Below are 23,917 nucleotides of genomic sequence, written 5' to 3'. Positions count from 1 at the left end.
CGGGCAATTTCTAATAATGTGGCCCGGTTTTCCACATTTATAACAAACTACATTAGCATAACTTGCTCCGACACTACTTGCTCCGCCATTACTCGTTCCGACACCATTTGTTCCTTTTGTTCTATTAACCCCTGGTCCGTAGACCTCACACTTCGCCGCGCTATGACCATTTCTTTTACACTTGTTGCAAAATTTGGTGCAGAACCCCGAGTGATACTTTTCACACCTTTGGCATAGCTGCTTCTGATTGTTGTTGTTGTTGCGGTTATTATTGTTGTTGGGATGATTGTTGTAGTTGCTGTTGTTGTTGTTGTTGTTGTTGGGCCGTTTGTTGTAGTTGCGATTGATGTTACGATTGTTGGGATAATTATTGCGATTATTGTTGTAATTGCTGTTGTTGTTGTATTGGTGATTCTTATCACCGTTTTCCTCCCACTTTCTTTTGACTTGCTTCACATTGGCCTCTTCAGCAGTCTGTTCTTTAATTCTTTCTTCAATCTGGTTCACTAGTTTGTGAGCCATTCTACATGCCTGTTGTATGGAGGCGGGCTCGTGTGAACTTATATCTTCTTGGATTCTTTCCGGTAATCCTTTCACAAACGCGTCGATCTTCTCCTCCTCATCTTCGAATGCTCCCGGACACAATAGGCACAATTCTGTGAATCGTCTTTCGTACGTGGTAATATCAAATCCTTGGGTTCGTAACCCTCTAAGTTCTGTCTTGAGCTTATTGACCTCGGTTCTGGGACGGTACTTCTCGTTCATCAAGTGCTTGAATGCTGACCACGGTAGTGCGTACGCATCGTCTTGTCCCACTTGCTCTAGATAGGTATTCCACCATGTTAACGCAGAACCTGTGAAGGTATGCGTAGCGTACTTCACTTTGTCCTCTTCAGTACACTTACTTATGGCAAACACTGATTCGACCTTCTCGGTCCACCGTTTCAATCCGATCGGTCCTTCGGTTCCATCGAATTCCAAAGGTTTGCAGGCAGTGAATTCTTTGTAGGTGCATCCTACACGATTTCCTGTACTGCCAGATCCAAGGTTATTGTTGGTATGTAGCGCAGCCTGTACTGCGGCTATGTTTGAAGCTAGAAAAGTACGGAATTCCTCTTCATTCATATTCACGGTGTGTCGAGTAGTCGGTGCCATTTCCTTCAAAATAGTCAAATGGAACAAGTTAATCATACAGAATATTAAGAGTAGTTAATAGTATTTCGTAGCATAATATGAACTCATTTATAAAAGCTTTTTCTTCATATTAGCGTTATATAAGTTTAAATTCGGGTAGTACCTACCCGTTAAGTTCATACTTAGTAGCTAATATACAATTCAACTACTACAATTCTATATGAAAAACTGATTATAATAATATTTCGCGTTCAAATTTTTATACAATATTTTACAAACTTACAATACCGCTTATTTTACATAAAGCATGAAATATAGCACACAATAAATTTGATACAAGATGGTTGTGAAGATAATTCTAGCTAGTACACAAGTCGTTCAGCAAAGGCAATAAAGACACGTAATTCATACGTCCAGAAACAAGTCATGCATTCTGGTTTTACTAGGATTACTTCCCATCCTTGGTCTTGTGGAACATAACCGTTATGGCCATTGATAAGACAGCGTGTTGTAACGTCGTCAAAGGGACGAGGGTTACGTAATGTCCAACAGTCCCGTAACAATCTAAAAACCTCATTTCTTACCCCCATTACCGACCCCGTTACTTGTGGGAACGTTTTGTTTAATAGTTGTAGCCCGATGTTCTTGTTCTCACTTTGGTGAGAAGCGAACATTACTAATCCGTAAGCATAACATGCTTCTTTATGTTGCATGTTAGCCGCTTTTTCTAAATCACGAAGTCCAATATTCGGATATATTGAGTCAAAAAAATTTCTTAACCCATTGCGTAAAATAGCATTTGGGTTCCCCGCAATATATGCGTCAAAGTAAACACATCGTAACTTATGGATTTCCCAATGTGATATCCCCCATCTTTCGAACGAAAGCCTTTTATAAACCAAGGCATTCTTGGAACGTTCTTCGAATGTCTTACAAACTGATCTCGCCTTAAATAGTTGTGCCGAAGAATTCTGACCGACTCTAGACAAGATTTCATCAATCATGTCTCCGGGTAGATCTCTTAAAATATTGGGTTGTCTATCCATTTTGTGTTTTTATACTGTAAAATAGACAAGAGTTAGATTCATAAAAAAAAATACTTATTAATATAAGCAATTTTTACATATATCATAAAGCATAAGCACACTATATTACTTATATTACACCACACGAATACAACTATCTTATTCCGACTCGCTTGTTTCTTCTTCTTCGATTTTGGTTCGTTTTGCCAAGTTTCTAGGGATATATGATGTTCCCCTAATACGAGCCGTCGTTATCCACATTGGTTTAGAAAAACCTGGTGGTTTAGAGGTTCCTGGGTCATTGTTACAACTTAAGGACTTCGGGGGTTGACGATACATATAAAGTTCATCGGGGTTGGAATTAGATTTCTCTATTTTTATGCCCTTTCCCTTATTATTTTCTTTTGCCTTTATAAATTCAGTTGGGGTATTTTTTATAACATCATCGGAATTCTCGTCGGAATCCGATTCATCGGAGAATTGGTAATCCTCCCAATATTTTGCTTCCATGGCGGAAACACCATTGACCATAATTAACCTTGGTCGGTTGGTTGAGGATTTTCTTTTACTTAACCGTTTTATTATTTCCCCCACCGGTTCTATTTCTTCATCCGGTTCCGATTCTTCTTCCGGTTCCGATTCTTCTTCCGGTTCCGACTCTTCTTCCGGTTCCTCTTCGGGAACTTGTGAATCAGTCCACGAATCATTCCAATTTACATTTGACTCTTCATTATTATTAGGTGAGTCAATGGGACTTGTTCTAGAGGTAGACATCTATCACATAATATCAAACGCGTTAAGAGATTAATATATCACATAATATTCACATGTTAAAAATATATAGTTTCCAACAAAATTTGTTAAGCAATCATTTTTCAAGTAAACACGGTCGAAGTCCAGACTCACTAATGCATCCTAACAAACTAGATAAGACACACTAATGCAAAATTCTGGTTCTCTAATACACTGGGTCGTGGATTGATTCAAGATAATATTTATCGATTTATTTCTGTACATCTAACTGTGGACAACTAGTTGTAGGTTACTAACGAGGATAGCTGACTTAATAAACTTAAAACATCAAAATATATTAAAAGTGTTGTAAATATATTTTGAACATACTTTGATATACATGTATATATTGTTATAGGTTCGTGAATCAACCAGTGGCCAAGTCTTACTTCCCGACGAAGTAAAAATCTGTGAAAGTGAGTTATAATCTCACTTTTAAAATCTAATATTTTTGGGATGAGAATACATGCAGGTTTTATAAATGATTTACAAAATAGACACAAGTACGTGAAACTACATTCTATGGTTGAATTATCGAAATTGAATATGCCCCTTTTTATTAAGTCTGGTAATCTAAGAATTAGGGAACAGACACCCTAATTGACACGAATCCTAAAGATAGATCTATCGGGCCCAACAAGCCCCATCCAAAGTACCGGATGCTTTAGTACTTCGAAATTTATATCATATCCGAAGGGTGTCCCGGAATGATGGGGATATTCTTATATATGCATCTTGTTAATGTCGGTTACCAGGTGTTCACCATATGAATGATTTTTATCTCTATGTATGGGATGTGTATTGAAATATGAAATCTTGTGATCTATTATTATGATTTGATATATATAGGTTAAACCTATAACTCACCAACATTTTTGTTGACGTTTTAAGCATGTTTATTCTCAGGTGATTATTAAGAGCTTCCGCTGTCGCATACTTAAATAAGGACGAGATTCAGTCCCGTTCTTATTGATTAAAAATGTTCCATATTAATTGATTTCGTTGCGAGGTTTTGACCTCTATATGAGACGTTTTTCAAAGACTGCATTCATTTTAAAACAAACCATAACCTTTATTTCATCAATAAAGGTTTAAAAAGCTTTACGTAGATTATCAAATAATGATAATCTAAAATATCCTGTTTACACACGACCATTACATAATGGTTTACAATACAAATATGTTACAACAAAATAAGTTTCTTGAATGCAGTTTTTACACAATATCATACAAGCATGGACTCCAAATCTCATCCTTATTTAAGTATGCGACAGCGGAAGCTCTTAATAATCACCTGAGAATAAACATGCTTAAAACGTCAACAAAAATGTTGGTGAGTTATATGTTTAACCTATATATATCAAATCATAATAATAGACCACAAGATTTCATATTTCAATACACATCCCATACATAGAGATAAAAATCATTCATATGGTGAACACCTGGTAACCGACATTAACAAGATGCATATATAAGAATATCCCCATCATTCCGGGACACCCTTCGGATATGATATAAATTTCGAAGTACTAAAGCATCCGGTACTTTGGATGGGGCTTGTTGGGCCCGATAGATCTATCTTTAGGATTCGTGTCAATTAGGGTGTCTGTTCCCTAATTCTTAGATTACCAGACTTAATAAAAAGGGGCATATTCGATTTCGATAATTCAACCATAGAATGTAGTTTCACGTACTTGTGTCTATTTTGTAAATCATTTATAAAACCTGCATGTATTCTCATCCCAAAAATATTAGATTTTAAAAGTGAGATTATAACTCACTTTCACAGATTTTTACTTCGTCGGGAAGTAAGACTTGGCCACTGGTTGATTCACGAACCTATAACAATATATACATGTATATCAAAGTATGTTCAAAATATATTTACAACACTTTTAATATATTTTGATGTTTTAAGTTTATTAAGTCAGCTGTCCTCGTTAGTAACCTACAACTAGTTGTCCACAGTTAGATGTACAGAAATAAATATATTAATATTATCTTGAATCAATCCACGACCCAGTGTATACGTATCTCAGTATTGATCACAACTCAAACTATATATATTTTGGAATCAACCTCAACCCTGTATAGCTAACTCCAACATTCACATATAGAGTGTCTATGGTTGTTCCGAAATATATATAGATGTGTCGACATGATAGGTCGAAACATTGTATACGTGTCTATGGTATCTCAAGATTACATAATATACAATACAAGTTGATTAAGTTATGGTTGGAATAGATTTGTTACCAATTTTCACGTAGCTAAAATGAGAAAAATTATCCAATCTTGTTTTACCCATAACTTCTTCATTTTAAATCCGTTTTGAGTGAATCAAATTGCTATGGTTTCATATTGAACTCTATTTTATGAATCTAAACAGAAAAAGTATAGGTTTATAGTCGGAAAAATAAGTTACAAGTCGTTTTTGTAAAGGTAGTCATTTCAGTCGAAAGAACGACGTCTAGATGACCATTTTAGAAAACATACTTTCACTTTGAGTTTAACCATAATTTTTGGATATAGTTTCATGTTCATAATAAAAATCATTTTCTCAGAATAACAACTTTTAAATCAAAGTTTATCATAGTTTTTAATTAACTAACCCAAAACAGCCCGCGGTGTTACTACGACGGTGTAAATCCGGTTTTACGGTGTTTTTCGTGTTTCCAGGTTTTAAATCATTAAGTTAGCATATCATATAGATATAGAACATGTGTTTAGTTGATTTTAAAAGTCAAGTTAGAAGGATTAACTTTTGTTTGCGAACAAGTTTAGAATTAACTAAACTATGTTCTAGTGATTACAAGTTTAAACCTTCGAATAAGATATCTTTATATGTATGAATCGAATGATGTTATGAACATCATTACTACCTTAAGTTCCTTGGATAAACCTACTGTAAAAGAGAAAAATGGATTTAGCTTCAACGGATCCTTGGATGGCTCGAAGTTCTTGAAGCAGAATCATGACACGAAAACAAGTTCAAGTAAGATCATCACTTGAAATAAGATTGTTATAGTTATAGAAATTGAACCAAAGTTTGAATATGATTATTACCTTGTATTAGAATGATAACCTACTGTAAGAAACAAAGATTTCTTGAGGTTGGATGATCACCTTACAAGATTGGAAGTGAGCTAGCAAACTTGAAAGTATTCTTGATTTTATGAAACTAGGACTTTTGGAATTTATGAAGAACACTTAGAACTTGAAGATAGAACTTGAGAGAGATTAATTATATGAAGAAAATTGAAGAATGAAAGTGTTTGTAGGTGTTTTTGGTCGTTGGTGTATGGATTAGATATAAAGGATATGTAATTTTGTTTTCATGTAAATAAGTCATGAATGATTACTCATATTTTTGTAATTTTATGAGATATTTCATGCTAGTTGCCAAATTATGGTTCCCACATGTGTTAGGTGACTCACATGGGCTGCTAATAGCTGATCATTGGAGTGTATATACCAATAGTACATACATCTAAAAGCTGTGTATTGTACGAGTACGAATACGGGTGCATACGAGTAGAATTGTTGATGAAACTGAACGAGGATGTAATTGTAAGCATTTTTGTTAAGTAGAAGTATTTTGATAAGTGTATTGAAGTCTTTCAAAAGTGTATAAATACATATTAAAACACTACATGTATATACATTTTAACTGAGTCGTTAAGTCATCGTTAGTCGTTACATGTAAGTGTTGTTTTGAAACCTTTAGGTTAACGATCTTGTTAAATTTTGTTAACCCAATGTTTATAATATCAAATGAGATTTTAAATTATTATATTATCATGATATTATCATGTATGAATATCTCTTAATATGATATATATACATTAAATGTCTTTACAACGATAATCGTTACATATATGTCTCGTTTAAAAATCATTAAGTTAGTAGTCTTGTTTTTACATATGTAGTTCATTGTTAATATACTTAATGATATGTTTACTTATCATAGTATCATGTTAACTATATATATATCCATATATATGTCATCATATAGTTTTTACAAGTTTTAACGTTCGTGAATCACCGGTCAACTTGGGTGGCCAATTGTCTATATGAAACATATTTCAATTAATCAAGTCTTAACAAGTTTGATTTCTTAACATGTTGGAAACATTTAATCATGTAAATATCAATATCAATTAATATATATAAACATGGAAAAGTTCGGGTCACTACAGTACCTACCCGTTAAATAAATTTCGTCCCGAAATTTTAAGCTGTTGAAGGTGTTGACGAATCTTCTGGAAAAAGATGCGGGTATTTCTTCTTCATATGATCTTCACACTCCCAGGTGAACTCGGGTCCTCTACGAGCATTCCATCGAACCTTAACAATTGGTATCTTGTTTTGCTTAAGTCTTTTAACCTCACGATCCATTATTTCGACGGGTTCTTCGATGAATTGAAGTTTTTCGTTGATTTGGATTTCATCTAACGGAATAGTGAGATCTTCTTTAGCAAAACATTTCTTCAAATTCGAGACGTGGAAAGTGTTATGTACAGCCACGAGTTGTTGAGGTAACTCAAGTCGGTAAGCTACTGGTCCAACACGATCAATAATCTTGAATGGTCCAATATACCTTGGATTTAATTTCCCTCATTTACCAAATCGAACAACGCCTTTCCAAGGTGCAACTTTAAGAATGACCATCTCTCCAATTTCAAATTCTATATCTTTTCTTTTAATGTCAGCGTAGCTCTTTTGTCGACTTTGGGCGGTTTTCAACCGTTGTTGAATTTGGATGATCTTCTCGGTAGTTTCTTGTATTATCTCCGGACCCGTAATCTGTCTATCCCCCACTTCACTCCAACAAATCGGAGACCTGCACTTTCTACCATAAAGTGCTTCAAACGGCGCCATCTCAATGCTTGAATGGTAGCTGTTGTTGTAGGAAAATTCTGCTAACGGTAGATGTCGATCCCAACTGTTTCCGAAATCAATAACACATGCTCGTAGCATGTCTTCAAGCGTTTGTATCGTCCTTTCGCTCTGCCCATCAGTTTGTGGATGATAGGCAGTACTCATGTCTAGATGAGTTCCTAATGCTTGCTGTAATGTCTGCCAGAATCTTGAAATAAATCTGCCATCCCTATCAGAGATAATAGAGATTGGTATTCCATGTCTGGAGACGACTTCCTTCAAATATAGTCGTACTAACTTCTCCATCTGTAGTGACCCGAACTTTTCCATGTTTATATATATTAATTGAGATTGATATTTACATGATTAAATGTTTCCAACATGTTAAGCAATCAAACTTGTTAAGACTTGATTAATTGAAATATGTTTCATATAGACAATTGACCACCCAAGTTGACCGGTGATTCACGAACGTTAAAACTTGTAAAAACTATACGATGACATATATATGGTTATATATATAGTTAACATGTTTTTATTATAAGTATGTATCTCATTAGGTATTTTAACAATGAGTTATATACATAAAAATGAGACTATTAATTTAAGAAACTCGAAAACGATATATATAACGATTATCGTTATAACAACGTCTTACTAGGTACATATGAATCATATTAAGATATTGATACACTTGGTTAATTATGTTAAATAATAAGTAAATATATTATTAAGTGTATTAATAATGAAATACATATGTAAAAATAAGACTACTAACTTAATGATTTCGAAACGAGACATATATGTAACGATTATCGTTGTAATGACATTTAACTGTATATACATCATACTGAGATATATTATATATCATAATATAATGATAATATAAAAATTTAATATCTCATTTGTTATAATAAACAATGGGTTAACAACATTCAACAAGATCGTTAACCTAAAGGTTTCAAAACAACATTTACATGTAACGACTAACGATGACTTAACGACTCAGTTAAAATGTATATACATGTAGTGTTTTAATATGTATTCATACACTTTTGAAAGACTTCAAGACACTTATCAAAATACTTCTACTTAACAAAAATGCTTACAATTACATCCTCGTTCAGTTTCATCAACAATTCTACTCGTATGCACCCGTATTCGTACTCGTACAATACACAGCTTTTAGATGTATGTACTATTGGTATATACACTCCAATGATCAGCTCTTAGCAGCCCATGTGAGTCACCTAACACATGTGGGAACCATCATTTGGCAACTAGCATGAAATATCTCATAAAATTACAAAAATATGAGTAATCATTCATGACTTATTTACATGAAAACAAAATTACATATCCTTTATATCTAATCCATACACCAACGACCAAAAACACCTACAAACACTTTCATTCTTCAATTTTCTTCATCTAATTGATCTCTCTCAAGTTCTATCTTCAAGTTCTAAGTGTTCTTCATAAATTCCAAAAGTTCTAGTTTCATAAAATCAAGAATACTTTCAAGTTTGCTAGCTCACTTCCAATCTTGTAAGGTGATCATCCAACCTCAAGAAATCTTTGTTTATTACAGTAGGTTATCATTCTAATACAAGGTAATAATCATATTCAAACTTTGGTTCAATTTCTATAACTATAACAATCTTATTTCAAGTGATGATCTTACTTGAACTTGTTTTCGTGTCATGATTCTGCTTCAAGAACTTCGAGCCATCCAAGGACCCATTGAAGCTAGATCCATTTTTCTCTTTTCCAGTAGGTTTATCCAAGGAAATTAAGGTAGTAATGATATTCATAACATCATTCGATTCATACATATAAAGCTATCTTATTCGAAGGTTTAAACTTGTAATCACTAGAACATAGTTTAGTTAATTCTAAACTTGTTCGCAAACAAAAGTTAATCCTTCTAACTTGACTTTTAAAATCAACTAAACACATGTTCTATATCTATATGATATGCTAACTTAATGATTTAAAACCTGGAAACACGAAAAACACCGTAAAACCGGATTTACGCCGTCGTAGTAACACCGCGGGCTGTTTTGGGTTAGTTAATTAAAAACTATGATAAACTTTGATTTAAAAGTTGTTATTCTGAGAAAATGATTTTTATTATGAACATGAAACTATATCCAAAAATTATGATTAAACTCAAAGTGGAAGTATGTTTTCTAAAATGGTCATCTAGACGTCGTTCTTTCGACTGAAATGACTACCTTTACAAAAACGACTTGTAACTTATTTTTCCGACTATAAACCTATACTTTTCTGTTTAGATTCATAAAATAGAGTTCAATATGAAACCATAGCAATTTGATTCACTCAAAACGGATTTAAAATGAAGAAGTTATGGGTAAAACAAGATTGGATAATTTTTCTCATTTTAGCTACGTGAAAATTGGTAACAAATCTATTCCAACCATAACTTAATCAACTTGTATTGTATATTATGTAATCTTGAGATACCATAGACACGTATACAATGTTTCGACCTATCATGTCGACACATCTATATATATTTCGGAACAACCATAGACACTCTATATGTGAATGTTGGAGTTAGCTATACAGGGTTGAGGTTGATTCCAAAATATATATAGTTTGAGTTGTGATCAATATTGAGATACGTATACACTGGGTCGTGGATTGATTCAAGATAATATTTATCGATTTATTTCTGTACATCTAACTGTGGACAACTAGTTGTAGGTTACTAACGAGGACAGCTGACTTAATAAACTTAAAACATCAAAATATATTAAAAGTGTTGTAAATATATTTTGAACATACTTTGATATATATGTATATATTGTTATAGGTTCGTGAATCAACCAGTGGCCAAGTCTTACTTCCCGACGAAGTAAAAATCTGTGAAAGTGAGTTATAGTCCCACTTTTAAAATCTAATATTTTTGGGATGAGAATACATGCAGGTTTATAAATGATTTACAAAATAGACACAAGTATGTGAAACTACATTCTATGGTTGAATTATCGAAATCGAATATGCCCCTTTTTATTAAGTCTGGTAATCTAAGAATTAGGGAACAGACACCCTAATTGACGCGAATCCTAAAGATAGATCTATTGGGCCTAACAAACCCCATCCAAAGTACCGGATGCTTTAGTACTTCGAAATTTATATCATATCCGAAGGGTGTCCCGGAATGATGGGGATATTCTTATATATGCATCTTGTTAATGTCGATTACCAGGTGTTCACCATATGAATGATTTTTATCTCTATGTATGGGATGTGTATTGAAATATGAAATCTTGTGGTCTATTGTTACGATTTGATATATATAGGTTAAACCTATAACTCACCAACATTTTTGTTGACGTTTAAAGCATGTTTATTCTCAGGTGAATATTAAGAGCTTCCGCTGTTGCATACTAAAATTAAGGACAAGATTTGGAGTCCATATTTGTATGATATTGTGTAAAAACTGCATTCAAGAAACTGATTTCGATGTAACATATTTGTATTGTAAACCATTATGTAATGGTCGTGTGTAAACAGGATATTTTAGATTATCATTATTTGATAATCTACGTAAAGCTTTTTAAACCTTTATTTATGAAATAAAGGTTATGGTTTGTTTTAAAAATGAATGCAGTCTTTGAAAAACGTCTCATATAGAGGTCAAAACCTCGCAACGAAATCAATTAATATGGAACGTTTTTAATCAATAAGAACGGGACATTTCAGTTGGTATCCGAGCGTTGGTCTTAGAGAACCAGAATTTTGCATTAGTGTGTCTTATCGAGCTTGTTAGGATGCATTAGTGAGTCTGGACTTCGACCGTGTTTATTTGAAAAATGATTGCTTAACAAATTTTGTTGGAAACTATATATTTTTAACATGTGAATATTATGTGATATATTAATCTCTTAACGCGTTTGATATTATGTGATAGATGTCTACCTCTAGAACAAGTCCCATTGACTCACCTAATAATAATGAAGAGTCAAATGTAAATTGGAATGATTCGTGGACTGATTCACAAGTTCCCGAAGAGGAACCGGAAGAAGAGTCGGAACCGGAAGAAGAATCGGAACCGGAAGAAGAATCGGAACCGGATGAAGAAATAGAACCGGTGGGGGAAATAATAAAACGGTTAAGTAAAAGAAAATCCTCAACCAACCGACCAAGGTTAATTATGGTCAATGGTGTTTCCGCCAAGGAAGCAAAATATTGGGAGGATTACCAATTCTCCGATGAATCGGATTCCGACGAGAATTCCGATGATGTTATAGAAATTACCCCAACTGAATTTAAAAAGGCAAAAGAAAATAATAAGGGAAAGGGCATAAAAATAGAGAAATCTAATTCCAACCCCGATGAACTTTATATGTATCGTCAACGCCCGAAGTCCTTAAGTTGTAACAATGACCCGGGAACCTCTAAACCACCAGGTTTTTCTAAACCAATGTGGACAACGACGGCTCGTAATAGGGGAACATCATATATCCCTAGAAACTTGGCAAAACGAACCAAAACCGAAAAAGAAGAAACGAGCGAGTCGAAATAAGATAGTTGTATTCGTGTGGTGTAATATATGTAATATAGTGTTCTTATGCTTTATGATATATGTAAAAATTGCTTGTATTAATAAGTATTTTTTTATGAATCTAACTCTTGTCTATTTTACAGTTTAAAAACACAAAATGGATAGACAACCCAATATTTTAAGAGACCTACCCGGAGACATGATTGATGAAATCTTGTCTAGAGTCGGCCAGAATTCTTCGGCACAACTATTTAAGGCGAGATCAGTTTGTAAGACATTCGAAGAACGTTCCAAGAATGTCTTGGTTTATAAGAGACTTTCGTTTGAAAGATGGGGGATATCACATTGGGAAACCCATAAGTTACGATGTGTTTACTTTGACGCATATATTGCGGGGAACCCAAATGCTATTTTACGCAACGGGTTAAGAAATTATTTTGACTCAATATATCCGAATATTGGACTTCGTGATTTAGAAAAAGCGGCTAACATGCAACATAAAGAAGCATGTTATGCTTACGGATTAGTAATGTTCGCTTCTCACCAAAGTGAGAACAAGAACATCGGGCTACAACTATTAAACAAAACGTTTCCACGAGTGACGGAGTCGGTAATTGGGTAAGAAATGAGGTTTTTAGATTATTACGGGACTGTTGGACATTACGTAACCCTCGTCCCTTTGATGACGTTACAACACGCTGTCTTATCAACGGCCATAACGGTTATGTTGCACAAGACCAAGGATGGGAAGTAGTCCTAGTAAAACCAGAATGCATGACTTGTTTCTGGACGTATGAATTACGTGTCTTTATTGCCTTTGCTGAACGACTTGTGTACTAGCTAGAATTATCTTCAAAACTATCTTGTATCAAAGTTATTGTGTGCTATATTTCATGCTTTATGTAAAATAAGCGGTATTGTAAGTTTGTAAAATATTGTATAAAAGTTTGAACGCGAAATATTATTATAATCAGTTTTTCATATAGAATTGTAGTAGTTGAATTGTATATTAGCTACTAAATATGAACTTAACGGGTAGGTACTACCCGAATTTAAACTTATAAAACGCTAATATGAAGAAAAAGCTTTTATAAATGAGTTCATATTATGCTACGAAATACTATTAACTACTCTTAATATTCTGTATGATTAACTTGTTCCATTTAACTATTTTGAAGGAAATGGCACCGACTACTCGACACACCGTGAATATGAATGGAGAGGAATTCCGTACTTTTCTAGCTTCAAACATAGCCGCAGTACAGGCTGCGTTACATACCAACAATAACCTTGGATCTAGCAGTACAGGAAATCGTGTAGGATGCACCTACAAAGAATTCACTGCCTGCAAACCTTTGGAATTTGATGGAACCGAAGGACCAATCGGTTTGAAACGGTGGACCGAGAAGGTCGAATCGGTGTTTGCCATAAGTAAGTGTACTGAAGAGGACAAAGTAAAGTACGCTACGCATACCTTCACAGGTTCTGCGTTAACATGGTGGAATACCTATCTAGAGCAAGTGGGACAAGACGATGCGTACGCACTACCGTGGTCAGCATTCAAGCACTTGATGAACGAGAAGTACCGTCCCAGAACCGAGGTCAATAAGCTCAAGACAGAACTTAGAGGGTTACGAACCCAAGGATTTGATATTACCACGTACGAAAGACGATTCACAGAATTGTGCCTATTGTGTCCGGGAGCATTCGAAGACGAGGAAGAGAAGATCGACGCGTTTGTGAAAGGATTACCGGAAAGAATCCAAGAAGATATAAGTTCACACGAGCCCGCCTCCATACAACAGGCATGTAGAATGGCTCACAAACTCGTGAACCAAATTGAAGAAAGAATTAAAGAACAGACTGCTGAAGAGGCCAATGTGAAGCAAGTCAAAAGAAAGTGAGAGGAAAACGGTGATAAGAATCACCAATACAACAACAACAACAATTACAACAATAATCGCAACAATTATCCCAACAATCGCAACATCAATCGCAACTACAACAAACGGCCCAACAACAACAACAACAACAACAACAGCAACTACAACAATCATCCCAACAACAATAATAACCGCAACAACAACAACAATCAGAAGCAGCTATGCCAAAGGTGTGAAAAGAATCACTCGGGGTTCTGCACCAAATTTTGCAACAAGTGTAAAAAAAATGGTCATAGCGCGGCGAAGTGTGAGGTCTACGGACCAGGGGTTAATAGAACGAAAGGAACAAATGGTGTCGGAACGAGTAATGGCGGAGCAAGTAGTGTCGGAGCAAGTTATGCCAATGTAGTTTGTTATAAATGTGGAAAACCAGGCCACATTATTAGAAATTGCCCGAACCAGGAGAACACGAATGGACAAGGCCGTGGAAGAGTTTTCAATATTAATGCGGCAGAGGCACAGGAAGACCCGGAGCTTGTTACGGGTACGTTTCTTATTGACAATAAATCTGCTTACGTTTTATTTGATTCGGGTGCGGATAGAAGCTATATGAGTAGAGATTTTTGTGCTAAATTAAGTTGTCCATTGACGCCTTTGGATAGTAAATTTTTACTCGAATTAGCAAATGGTAAATTAATTTCAGCAGATAATATATGTCGGAATCGAGAAATTAAACTGGTTAGCGAAACATTTAAGATTGATTTGATACCAGTAGAGTTAGGGAGTTTTGATGTGATAATTGGTATGGACTGGTTGAAAGAAGTGAAAGCGGAGATCGTTTGTTACAAAAATGCAATTCGCATTATACGAGAAAAAGGAAAACCCTTAATGGTGTACGGAGAAAAGGGCAACATGAAGCTACATCTTATTAGTAATTTGAAGGCACAAAAACTAATAAGAAAAGGTTGCTATGCTGTTCTAGCACACGTCGAGAAAGTACAAACTGAAGAAAAGAGCATCAATGATGTTCCCGTCGCAAAAGAATTTTCTGATGTATTTCCGAAAGAATTACCGGGATTACCCCCACATCGATCCGTTGAATTTCAAATAGATCTTGTACCAGGAGCTGCACCAATAGCTCGTGCTCCTTACAGACTCGCACCCAGCGAGATGAAAGAACTACAAAGCCAATTACAAGAACTTTTAGAGCGTGGTTTCATTCGACCAAGCACATCACCGTGGGGAGCTCCTGTTTTGTTTGTCAAGAAGAAAGATGGTACATTCAGGTTGTGTATCGACTACCGAGAGTTGAACAAACTTACTATCAAGAACCGCTACCCACTACCGAGAATCGATGACTTATTTGATCAACTACAAGGCTCATCTGTTTATTCAAAGATTGACTTACGTTCCGGGTATCATCAAATGCGGGTGAAAGAAGATGATATTCCAAAGACTGCTTTCAGAACACGTTACGGTCATTATGAGTTTATGGTCATGCCGTTTGGTTTAACTAATGCACCAGCTGTGTTCATGGACCTTATGAACCGAGTGTGTGGACCATACCTTGACAAGTTTGTCATTGTTTTCATTGATGACATACTTATTTACTCAAAGAATGACCAAGAACACGGTGAACATTTGAGAAAGGTGTTAGAAGTATTGAGGAAGGAAGAATTGTACGCTAAGTTTTCAAAGTGTGCATTTTGGTTGGAAGAAGTTCAATTCCTCGGTCACATAGTGAACAAAGAAGGTATTAAGGTGGATCCGGCAAAGATAGAAACTGTTGAAAAGTGGGAAACCCCGAAAACTCCGAAACACATACGCCAGTTGAAATGTCCCGTTCTTATTGATTAAAAACGTTCCATATTAATTGATTTCGTTGCGAGGTTTTGACCTCTATATGAGACGTTTTTCAAAGACTGCATTCATTTTTAAACAAACCATAACCTTTATTTCATCAATAAAGGTTTAAAAAAAAACTTTACGTAGATTATCAAATAATGATAATCTAAAATATCCTGTTTACACACGACCATTACATAATGGTTTACAATACAAATATGTTACAACAAAATAAGTTTCTTGAATGCAGTTTTTACACAATATCATACAAGCATGGACTCCAAATCTTGTCCTTATTTAAGTATGCGACAGCGGAAGTTCTTAATAATCACCTGAGAATAAACATGCTTAAAACGTCAACAAAAATGTTGGTGAGTTATAGGTTTAACCTATATATATCAAATCGTAACAATAGACCACAAGATTTCATATTTCAATACACATCCCATACATAGAGATAAAAATCATTCATATGGTGAACACCTGGTAACCGACAATAACAAGATGCATATATAAGAATATCCCCATCATTCCGGGACACCCTTCGGATATGATATAAATTTCGAAGTACTAAAGCATCCGGTACTTTGGATGGGGTTTGTTAGGCCCAATAGATCTATCTTTAGGATTCGCGTCAATTAGGGTGTCTGTTCCCTAATTCTTAGATTACCAGACTTAATAAAAAGGGGCATATTCGATTTCGATAATTCAACCATAGAATGTAGTTTCACGTACTTGTGTCTATTTTGTAAATCATTTATAAAACCTGCATGTATTCTCATCCCAAAAATATTAGATTTTAAAAGTGGGACTATAACTCACTTTCACAGATTTTTACTTCGTCGGGAAGTAAGACTTGGCCACTGGTTGATTCACGAACCTATAACAATATATACATATATATCAAAGTATGTTCAAAATATATTTACAACACTTTTAATATATTTTGATGTTTTAAGTTTATTAAGTCAGCTGTCCTCGTTAGTAACCTACAACTAGTTGTCCACAGTTAGATGTACAGAAATAAATCGATAAATATTATCTTGAATCAATCCACGACCCAGTGTATACGTATCTCAGTATTGATCACAACTCAAACTATATATATTTTGGAATCAACCTCAACCCTGTATAGCTAACTCCAACATTCACATATAGAGTGTCTATGGTTGTTCCGAAATATATATAGATGTGTCGACATGATAGGTCGAAACATTGTATACGTGTCTATGGTATCTCAAGATTACATAATATATAATACAAGTTGATTAAGTTACGGTTGGAATAGATTTGTTACCAATTTTCACGTAGCTAAAATGAGAAAAATTATCCAATCTTGTTTTACCCATAACTTCTTCATTTTAAATCCGTTTTGAGTGAATCAAATTGCTATGGTTTCATATTGAACTCTATTTTATGAATCTAAACAAAAAAAGTATAGGTTTCTAGTCGGAAAAATAAGTTACAAGTCATTTTTGTAAAGGTAGTCATTTCAGTCGAAAGAACGACGTCTAGATGACCATTTTAGAAAACATACTTCCACTTTGAGTTTAACCATAATTTTTGGATATAGTTTCATGTTCATAATAAAAATCATTTTCTCAGAATAACAACTTTTAAATCAAAGTTTATCATAGTTTTTAATTAACTAACCCAAAACAGCCCGCGGTGTTACTACGACGGCGTAAATCCGGTTTTACGGTGTTTTTCGTGTTTCCAGGTTTTAAATCATTAAGTTAGCATATCATATAGATATAGAACATGTGTTTAGTTGATTTTAAAAGTCAAGTTAGAAGGATTAACTTTTGTTTGCGAACAAGTTTAGAATTAACTAAACTATGTTCTAGTGATTACAAGTTTAAACCTTCGAATAAGATAGCTTTATATGTATGAATCGAATGATGTTATGAACATCATTACTACCTTAAGTTCCTTGGATGAACCTACTGGAAAAGAGAAAAATGGATCTAGCTTCAATGGATCCTTGGATGGCTCAAAGTTCTTGAAGCAAAATCATGACACGAAAACAAGTTCAAGTAAGATCATCACTTGAAATAAGATTGTTATAGTTATAGAAATTGAACCAAAGTTTGAATATGATTATTACCTTGTATTAGAATGATAACCTACTGTAAGAAACAAAGATTTCTTGAGGTTGGATGATCACCTTACAAGATTGGAAGTGAGCTAGCAAACTTGAAAGTATTCTTGATTTTATGAAACTAGAACTTTTGGAATTTATGAAGAACACTTAGAACTTGAAGATAGAACTTGAGAGAGTTCAATTAGATGAAGAAAATTGAAGAATGAAAGTGTTTGTAGGTGTTTTTGGTCGTTGGTGTATGGATTAGATATAAAGGATATGTAATTTTGTTTTCATGTAAATAAGTCATGAATGATTACTCATATTTTTGTAATCTTATGAGATATTTCATGCTAGTTGCCAAATGATGGTTCCCACATGTGTTAGGTGACTCACATGGGCTGCTAAGAGCTGATCATTGGAGTGTATATACCAATAGTACATACATCTAAAAGCTGTGTATTGTACGAGTACGAATACGGGTGCATACGAGTAGAATTGTTGATGAAACTGAACGAGAATGTAATTGTAAGCATTTTTGTTAAGTAGAAGTATTTTGATAAGTGTATTGAAGTCTTTCAAAAGTGTATAAATACATATTAAAACACTACATGTATATACATTTTAACTGAGTCGTTAAGTCATCGTTAGTCGTTACATGTAAGTGTTGTTTTGAAACCTTTAGGTTAACGATCTTGTTAAATGTTGTTAACCCAATGTTTATAATATCAAAAGAGATTTTAAATTATTATATTATCATGATATTATGATGTACGAATATCTCTTAATATGATATATATACATTAAATGTCGTTACAACGATAAACGTTACATATATGTCTCGTTTCAAAATCATTAAGTTAGTAGTCTTGTTTTTACATATGTAGTTCATTGTTAATATAATTAATGATATGTTTACTTATCATAATATCATGTTAACTATATATATAACCATATATATGTCATCATATAGTTTTTTTACAAGTTTTAACGTTCGTGAATCACCGGTCAACTTGGGTGGTCAATTGTCTATATGAAACCTATTTCAATTAATCAAGTCTTAACAAGTTTGATTGCTTAACATGTTGGAAACATTTAATCATGTAAACATCAATCTCAATTAATATATATAAACATGGAAAAGTTCGGGTCACTACAGTACCTACCCGTTAAATAAATTTCGTCCCGAAATTTTAAGCTGTTGAAGGTGTTGACGAATCTTCTGGAAATAGATGCGGGTATTTCTTCTTCATCTGATCTTCACGCTCCCAGGTGAACTCGGGTCCTCTACGAGCATTCCATCGAACCTTAACAATTGGTATCTTGTTTTGCTTAAGTCTTTTAACCTCACGATCCATTATTTCGACGGGTTCTTCGATGAATTGGAGTTTTTCGTTGATTTGGATTTCATCTAACGGAATAGTGAGATCTTCTTTAGCAAAACATTTCTTCAAATTCGAGACGTGGAAAGTGTTATGTACAGCCGCGAGTTGTTGAGGTAACTCAAGTCGGTAAGCTACTGGTCCGACACGATCAATAATCTTGAATGGTCCAATATACCTTGGATTTAATTTCCCTCGTTTACCAAATCGAACAACGCCTTTCCAAGGTGAAACTTTAAGCATGACCATCTCTCCAATTTCAAATTCTATATCTTTTCTTTTAATGTCAGCGTAGCTCTTTTGTCGACTTTGGGCGGTTTTCAACCGTTGTTGAATTTGGATGATCTTCTCGGTAGTTTCTTGTATAATCTCCGGACCCGTAATCTGTCTATCCCCCACCTCACTCCAACAAATCGGAGACCTGCACTTTCTACCATAAAGTGCTTCGAACGGCGCCATCTCAATGCTTGAATGGTAGCTGTTGTTGTAGGAAAATTCTGCTAACGGTAGATGTCGATCCCAACTGTTTCCGAAATCAATAACACATGCTCGTAGCATGTCTTCAAGCGTTTGTATCGTCCTTTCGCTCTGCCCATCAGTTTGTGGATGATAGGCAGTACTCATGTCTAGACGAGTTCCTAATGCTTGCTGTAATGTCTGCCAGAATCTTGAAATAAATCTGCCATCCCTATCAGAGATAATAGAGATTGGTATTCCATGTCTGGAGACGACTTCCTTCAAATACAGTCGTGCTAACTTCTCCATCTTGTCATCTTCTCTTATTGGTAGGAAGTGTGCTGATTTGGTGAGACGATCAACTATTACCCAAATAGTATCAAAACCACTTGCAGTCCTTGGCAATTTAGTGATGAAATCCATGGTAATGTTTTCCCATTTCCATTCCGGGATTTCGGGTTGTTGAAGTAGACCTGATGGTTTCTGATGCTCAGCTTTGACCTTAGAACACGTCAAACATTCTCCTACGTATTTAGCAACATCGGCTTTCATACCCGGCCACCAAAAATGTTTCTTGAGATCCTTGTACATCTTCCCCGTTCCAGGATGTATTGAGTATCTGGTTTTATGAGCTTCTCTAAGTACCATTTCTCTCATATCTCCAAATTTTGGTACCCAAATCCTTTCAGCCCTATACCGGGTTCCGTCTTCCTGAATATTAAGATGCTTCTCCGATCCTTTGGGTATTTCATCCTTTAAATTTCCCTCTTTTAAAACTCCTTGTTGCGCCTCCTTTATTTGAGTAGTAATGTTATTATGAATCATTATATTCATAGATTTTACTCGAATGGGTTCTCTATCCTTCCTGCTCAAGGCATCGGCTACCACATTTGCCTTCCCCGGGTGGTAACGAATATCAAAATCGTAATCATTCAATAATTCAATCCACCTACGCTGCCTCATATTCAGTTGTTTCTGATTAAATATGTGTTGAAGACTTTTGTGGTCGGTATATATAATACTTTTGACCCCATATAAGTAGTGCCTCCAAGTCTTTAATGCAAAAACAACCGCGCCTAATTCCAAATCATGCGTCGTATAATTTTGTTCGTGAATCTTCAATTGTCTAGACGCATAAGCAATCACCTTCGTTCGTTGCATTAATACACAACCGAGACCTTGCTTTGATGCGTCACAATAAATCACAAAATCATCATTCCCTTCAGGCAATGACAATATAGGTGCCGTAGTTAGCTTTTTCTTCAATAACTGAAACGCTTTCTCTTGTTCATCATTCCATTCAAATTTCTTCCCTTTATGCGTTAATGCAGTCAAGGGTTTTGCTATTCTGGAAAAGTCTTGGATGAACCTTCTGTAGTAACCAGCTAGTCCTAAAAACTGGCGTATGTGTTTCGGAGTTTTCGGGGTTTCCCACTTTTCAACAGTTTCTATCTTTGCCGGATCCACCTTAATACCTTCTTTGTTCACTATGTGACCGAGGAATTGAACTTCTTCCAACCAAAATGCACACTTTGAAAACTTAGCGTACAATTCTTCCTTCCTCAATACTTCTAACACCTTTCTCAAATGTTCACCGTGTTCTTGGTCATTCTTTGAGTAAATAAGTATGTCATCAATGAAAACAATGACAAACTTGTCAAGGTATGGTCCACACACTCGGTTCATAAGGTCCATGAACACAGCTGGTGCATTAGTTAAACCAAACGGCATGACCATAAACTCATAATGACCGTAACGTGTTCTGAAAGCAGTCTTTGGAATATCATCTTCTTTCACCCGCATTTGATGATACCCGGAACGTAAGTCAATCTTTGAATAAACAGACGAGCCTTGTAGTTGATCAAATAAGTCGTCGATTCTCGGTAGTGGGTAGCGGTTCTTGATGGTAAGTTTGTTCAACTCTCGGTAGTCGATACACAACCTGAATGTACCATCTTTCTTCTTGACAAACAAAACAGGAGCTCCCCACGGTGATGTGCTTGGTCGAATGAAACCACGCTCTAAAAGTTCTTGTAATTGGCTTTGCAGTTCTTTCATCTCGCTGAGTGCGAGTCTGTAAGGAGCACGAGCTATTGGTGCAGCTCCTGGTACAAGATCTATTTGAAATTCAACGGATCGATGTGGGGGTAATCCCGGTAATTCTTTCGGAAATACATCGGGAAATTCTTTTGCAATGGGAACATCATTGATGCTCTTTTCTTCAGTTTGTACTTTCTCGACGTGTGCTAGAACAGCATAGCAACCTTTTCTTATTAGTTTTTGTGCCTTCAAATTACTAATAAGATGTAGCTTCGTGTTGCCCTTTTCTCCGTACACCATTAAGGGTTTTCCTTTTTCTCGTATAATGCGAATTGCATTTTTGTAACAAACGATCTCCGCTTTCACTTCTTTCAACCAGTCCATACCGATTATCACATCAAAACTCCCTAACTCTACTGGTATCAAATCAATCTTAAATGTTTCGCTAACCAGTTTAATTTCTCGATTCCGACATATATTATCTGCTGAAATTAATTTACCATTTGCTAATTCGAGTAAAAATTTACTATCCAAAGGCGTCAATGGACAACTTAATTTAGCACAAAAATCTCTACTCATATAGCTTCTATCCGCACCCGAATCAAATAAAACGTAAGCAGATTTATTGTCAATAAGAAACGTACCCGTAACAAGCTCCGGGTCTTCCTGTGCCTCTACCGCATTAATATTGAAAACTCTTCCACGGCCTTGTCCATTCGTGTTCTCCTGGTTCGGGCAATTTCTAATAATGTGGCCTGGTTTTCCACATTTATAACAAACTACATTGGCATAACTTGCTCCGACACTACTTGCTCCGCCATTACTCGTTCCGACACCATTTGTTCCTTTTGTTCTATTAACCCCTGGTCCGTAGACCTCACACTTCGCCGCGCTATGACCATTTCGTTTACACTTGTTGCAAAATTTGGTGCAGAACCCCGAGTGATTCTTTTCACACCTTTGGCATAGTTGCTTCTGATTGTTGTTGTTGTTGCGGTTATTATTGTTGTTGGGATGATTGTTGTAGTTGCTGTTGTTGTTGTTGTTGTTGTTGTTGTTGTTGTTGTTGTTGGGCCGTTTGTTGTAGTTGCGATTGATGTTGCGATTGTTGGGATAATTGTTGCGATTATTGTTGTAATTGCTGTTGTTGTTGTATTGGTGATTCTTATCACCGTTTTCCTCCCACTTTCTTTTGACTTGCTTCACATTGGCCTCTTCAGCAGTCTGTTCTTTAATTCTTTCTTCAATCTGGTTCACTAGTTTGTGAGCCATTCGACATGCCTGTTGTATGGAGGCGGGCTCGTGTGAACTTATATCTTCTTGGATTCTTTCCGGTAATCCTTTCACAAACGCGTCGATCTTCTCTTCCTCATCTTCGAATGCTCCCGGACACAATAGGCACAATTCTGTGAATCGTCTTTCGTACGTGGTAATATCAAATCCTTGGGTTCGTAACCCTCTAAGTTCTGTCTTGAGCTTATTGACCTCGGTTCTGGGACGGTACTTCTCGTTCATCAAGTGCTTGAATGCTGACCACGGTAGTGCGTACGCATCATCTTGTCCCACTTGCTCTAGATAGGTATTCCACCATGTTAACGCAGAACCTGTGAAGGTATGCGTAGCGTACTTCACTTTGTCCTCTTCAGTACACTTACTTATGGCAAACACCGATTCAACCTTCTCGGTCCACCGTTTCAATCCGATCGGTCCTTCGGTTCCATCAAATTCCAAAGGTTTGCAGGCAGTGAATTCTTTGTAGGTGCATCCTACACGATTTCCTGTACTGCTAGATCCAAGGTTATTGTTGGTATGTAGCGCAGCCTGTACTGCGGCTATGTTTGAAGCTAGAAAAGTACGGA

Source organism: Rutidosis leptorrhynchoides, chromosome 2 (assembly GCF_046630445.1).
Source record: "Rutidosis leptorrhynchoides isolate AG116_Rl617_1_P2 chromosome 2, CSIRO_AGI_Rlap_v1, whole genome shotgun sequence".
NCBI lineage: Eukaryota > Viridiplantae > Streptophyta > Magnoliopsida > Asterales > Asteraceae > Rutidosis > Rutidosis leptorrhynchoides.
Note: the sequence above shows the minus strand (reverse complement) of the source record.